General features: G+C 40.0%; 1 pseudogene; it reads right to left on the reverse strand.

Annotated features, from left to right (window-relative positions):
- Positions 1–800: 800 nt before the first annotated feature.
- Positions 801–1,598, reverse strand: LOC123798373 (large ribosomal subunit protein eL8 pseudogene; annotated as a pseudogene).
- Positions 1,599–5,527: the final 3,929 nt, after the last annotated feature.

A 5,527-nucleotide genomic window follows, 5' to 3' on the forward strand; every position in this document is an offset into this window, starting at 1 on the left:
TTTGAATAACTTTTCATCATTCAGCCTTCTGCATAACAAGTACTGTAGAACGGACTTGGGGGCTCGTGTTGGGAGGGGGGAGCTGCAGAAGGATGAGTTATAATGGAGAGCAGGAAAAGGAAAAACTAGGAATTGTTCCCAGTTTGGAAGAGTCCAATCATCTTTACCAAAAGTAGTAACAGTTTTTAAAAATTTTATTAATTATTTGAGAGAGGAAGCGTGAGAGAGAGAGAGAGAGGGAGAGAGAGCATGAGCAGGGGGAAAGGTAGAGGAAGAAGCAGGCTCCTGACTGAGCCGGGAGCCCCATGTGGGGCTCGAGCCCAGGACCCTGGAATCACAACCTGAGCTGCAGGCAGATGCTTAACCGACTGAGCTACCCAGGTGCCCCCCAAAATAATAACAGTTTAATTTTTAAGATTTTTTTTTTCGGAAGAACTGTATCTATTTAGTGGGTATGTAGGAACAGGAATGGCATTAGTTCTATCCCTCCACTTCTGCTCTCCTTTTCACTCATGGTTGGACAACTTGTGATTCATCTCACTAGGGCTCTCCAGCCTCCTCACTTTCCACCTGCCTCTTCCTGTTCCCCCCACATGGGTACCTCAAATGCTCCTCTTCAGTCCTCCCCTGTCACCTCCTGTTACCTTTCCTGACTCCTCCCAGATCAGAGTCATTTATTTTTTCTTCTGAGACATCATGTTGGTTTGTTTGCATCTGTATTATTATTCTGGCAATGGCATTTTTTTTTGAAAGAGAACTTTTTATTGCTTTTATGTGCAGAAAATTCAACAGCGTACTACTTAGCCCAGTTTGGTGGCCTGTTCTTTAACCTTTGCCTTTTCTAAATTGGCAACATGAGCCACTGACTTTAGACCCAGAAGGTTGCCTCCCCAGTGATGGCAGATCTCATCATATCTGTCATTGTAATTGGTCCTGGTAGCTTCCACCAGCTTAGCCAGAGCTCCTTTGTCTTCCGAGTTAATCTGTGTGAGGGCAACAGTGGTGCAAGTCTTCCTGTAGACCAGAAGCCCAGCCTGGCCCTCCCCTTGATGAGGCAGAAGGGAACATGCTTCTTACAACATTAGGCAGGCAGGAAGACAACCAGCTCAATGGGATCCACATCATATGTGGTCACTACCAGCTGAGCCTTCTTGTTTTCCACCAACGTGGTGACAGTAATAACCTTAGCTTGAAGGATAGCTGGCCTCTTAGTGGGGACCGCCCCTTCACCAGCAGCTTTCTTCTCAGCCTGGGCTAACCATCTGCTTCTTCTCTTGCTTTGTCTCTGGTCTATATTTGTGGGCCAGCGTAAGCAGTTGAGTAACTATTTGGTGGTCCAAGGCCTGGGTGAACTGGTTAATCACGGGAGGCACTTTTAGACGTCTATAGAGAATAGCCCTTTGCTGCTGTAGTCAGGTATAGCGGGGCCATTGGACAAAGCAGGTGAAGACCCTTTTGGGCTGGATGTCCTGTTTGAGGCCAAAATTCTTAGATCTTTTCTCAAATAGGGGACTGACCACCTTCTTGGATTCCTGCTTCTTCACAACAGCAGGGGCTGAGGCCACCTTCTTCCCCTTAGCCTTCTTTCCTTTCTACATCTTGGATGGCTGGAGGAGAGAAAAAGAAAAGAGAATTGACCTTGCAGGGGCATTTAATTATTTGTTTGCATGGCTCCAAAAGAGAGGGTTGGATGACTCCAAAAGAGAGGATAAGTCTTATACCCCATGGCATTCTCAGAAATTGCATGGTGAATGGGACAGGGCAGTTGTTAGAAAATACGTATTGTACAGATGATTCAGAAGAAATATTTATTGAGGGTGTTTTTGCTATATTACCTAACACAACTCTTCCAAGGTATTTACCCATTTCAACCATAATTTGTTCTCACTCCAGAATGTGATGAAAAGATTAGTACATGGCAAGACAGATTAGAATTAGAAATACCACCAGTCTATTTTTTTAAATTTGTTTCTCTTTCTGTCAGACACAGAAAGATTTTAAGATTTAAACCAGAAGACTATTCCTGGGTCTAAGTGACTGTTATTAGCTGTAGCATTAGTCTTTAGTAGGTTGACTATTCAGAAAACCAGAGCTAGTGTATGATTAAAAATGTCAATAATGGAAACCTGATAGAATCTTCTTATTCTTCTTATTAATGTTATTTCTTCATGAAAATAAATGATCCAAGTATGCGTAACAGGCAGGATGTTAAGATTGACTTGGATAGGAGATCTATCTATCTATCTATCTATCTATCTATCTATCTATCTATCTATAGTATATATAGTATATTTAGTGAGTTTTGTGGTTGATCATTGTTGTGTGACAATGTCCATTACTTCTTTAAAAATATTGGCTAATGGGTAGCACTAATCTGATGTATACCTGCTCTTTCTAAAGTTTATCCCTGGTATACTTCACAGTATTACAGATTTGTTCTTTTGAGAAGGAGGAAAGAACATACTGGTTAAAATTTTAAGTAATCCCTTTCCCTAAACTATTCACTAGATGCAGAAATGGATACCAGTGGGGCGCCTGAGTGGCTTAGGTGGTTAAGCGTCTGCCTTTGGCTCAGGTCATGATCCTGGGGGGGTCCTAGGATTGAGTCCTGTATCAGACTCCTTGCTCAGCAGGGAGTCTGCTTCTCCCTCTCCCTCTGCCTCTACCTCCTGCTTGTGCTCTCTCTCTTTCTCTGTCTGTCTCACTCTCTGTATCTCAAATAAATAAATAAAATCTTCTAAAAAATGGATACCAGTGGCCCCTATCAGCTATAAATATTGGAAGATGTAGCATTACCCTTCATGCAAACAGAAGTTCTATACTCACCGATTGTACTAATTACAATCTAGCTTCTCTACTAGCTTCTTCTTAAATGGAAAACCATTTCTGTTTAATCTCTTCCGCTGAGTTTAAAAACAAACAAATAGAACATCCTGAATATTTGAAAGAGTGACTTTTAAGAACAGGGTTTGGTGCTTGAAACCTGAATCCCCTGAAACTAACCAGAATATAAGGCATTGAAGCTAGGGAAAATGTAATTCTGATGTATGGTCCTACTTGAGGCAAGCTGAACTCAAGAGGTGTTTAGGGAATTGTAAACCAAAATGTTCCATCTTTAGTACTCAGTCAGGGTTAATGGAAGGGAAGTGTCATAGTCCCGGCTACAGGGGCTGGTCCCTGAGGTCTGCTCTGGGTTACAATGTCATCCACTCTGGTCTCCTAGGAGGGCTGCAATTGACAAGGCAATAAGAATCAATCTGGAGGGAAGAAACAAGCTATAGACTAAGAAACAGAAGGCACCAACAAGCTGATTTGGCTCAAAGGATGGGTATTCAATCTTGACAATATCATTATCATGACATGTATAACTGAGTATTTTTTTGGTGATTATTTATGATTTTGTTTGTCTAATAATAGACAGTTAATTCCTAGAAGATCAACCTTATATCTTCAGTGGCAAGAATCCTGTTGGAAAACACACATGTGAGTGCTCACATACACACCCACCCACACAGAAACATACACACAAAACACAGATTCACACATACAGATATATAGGAAAACAATTTGTATTTTTTGAGTCCAACATGGTCATTATCAAATGACAGATAATGAATGATTGCAGAAGGAAAGCAAGGAGGGAGGAGGGAAAGAAACGTTGATCTTCATTTTGACTTTCTCATCAATCTTGACTTTCCCTTGGGAAAGTCAGTTCTAGTATCTCAGATTCTTCATCTGCAAAGTGGTTGGATCAGACTCAATATGTTTTCCAAACATTTTCCAGAGTTAATATTTTATGGTTCCTTTGAAATGTTTGTTATCAAAAGAGAGAATATTATAGAATACTCTTGCTGGGGAAGTACTTGGTGCAATCAGATGTTGTTACCTTATCGGTATTCAGGGCCATTTCCAGGCTTACTCGTGACCAGCCTTCAGTGAACAGAAGGGGGGTCTTCCTGCCTATATCACTGGGCTGTCAGAGTGGAATGGAACGGAGGGCAATTAAGAGAAAGTCCTTTCTTCAATTTGTAAGAAGACTCCCAAGCAATGTCCACACAAAGTACCTGCCTCTTCAACACTGTTGGCATGTTTTGGGGGATAAGGAATGATTTCGTGGAGGGGCTTCGGAATCACAGAGAAATCTGGCCCTATCACATATAGGCATGTGACACTGGGCAAGTCACTTAACATTTCTAAAGCAAATGTGTAAAGTAATTGTAAATTTCAAGGAATTCTAACGGAAGTTGAAAGTATCGATGGTTATTACTATGGATGTTATTATAATTACTTCATCTCTTAAGTGGGGATGCTCAGTCCATTACTATTCTCTGGGCAGGAGGTCATAAAAGTTTTTACTAATGCATTTATCTATCTATATCTTTATCTATCTATATATTATTTTGTGATGAATTCAACCTCATGCAGGGAGAGAGGATGCCAAAGTAGATGATAGCACAAGAACTTTGGAGTTATATAGATTTGACATAAATACTAACTCAGTCTTTTAGTATATATGAGATGTTGGCAAATCAATAAACATCTCTGATACTTGATTTTCTTCATGTAAAACAATATTTATATTTCACTATCAGGGTTCTTTGGAGGATTGACTAAGAAAACACAGTCAACTTCTTCTAGTGGGGTTTTGGGAACAAAGCAGACATTCATTCGTGCAACCAAAATTTATCGATTACTTATTATTTCCTGATAATAAAATACTTAGCAAAAATACAGTCTCTGTTCTCACAAATATGACTGTTTAGTTCCTTTAAATTTCAATGTTTCCTAATAACAAAGAACACATACTCAAGGGAATGTGCATTATGATGGTGAATATTGCCAGGGGTGGTATGGATTTGTCAGTCAAGAAAAATGGTCTCTGTTCTAGGGTGTGAGTGGGGCAAAGAAGAATCTGATGACAGAAGGGGCAGACATGGTTGAAGAGCAGCCTAATTCAATCTTCACATTTTGGTCCCAATAATATTATTTGAAAGTAATTAAACTTAGTTATTTAAATATAGTCTTTGGGGTGCCTGGGTGGCTCCATCAATTAAGTGTCCAACTCTTGATTTGGGCTCAGGTCATGATCTCAGGGTTGTGAGATTCAGCCCCATATTGGGCTCTGTGCTTAGCGGAGAGTCTGCTTGAAGATTCTCTCCCTCTGTCCTCCTCCCAACTCCTGCATGCTCCTTCTCTCAAATAAATTAATTAAATCTTAAAAAAATAATTCCTTACTAAATTCATTTATTTAAATGTGGTAAGTGTTCTGTAAATATCTTTGTATCTTTCATGCCTGCACAATGCCTTAAGTACAGAGGACCCAGTATTTGTTGAATACTTTTAGTGGGTATTTGCTCGTTTAATTCTCTCAACAGGCTTATTTGTAAGTCGCATTTGTAAGCATTCCCATTGTATAGATGAGGAAACTTGAGAAATGAAGCAATTTGCTCAAGATCAAACATTTAATAAGTGGCTCATGTGGAATTGAACTCAGGTCTCATTTGTTTAAAAAAGTTATCGCACTGTA

The sequence above is a fragment of the Ursus americanus genome, chromosome 21, assembly GCF_024610735.1.
Source record: "Ursus americanus isolate L20-20 chromosome 21, mUrsAme1.1.p, whole genome shotgun sequence".
Taxonomy (NCBI): Eukaryota; Metazoa; Chordata; class Mammalia; order Carnivora; family Ursidae; genus Ursus; species Ursus americanus.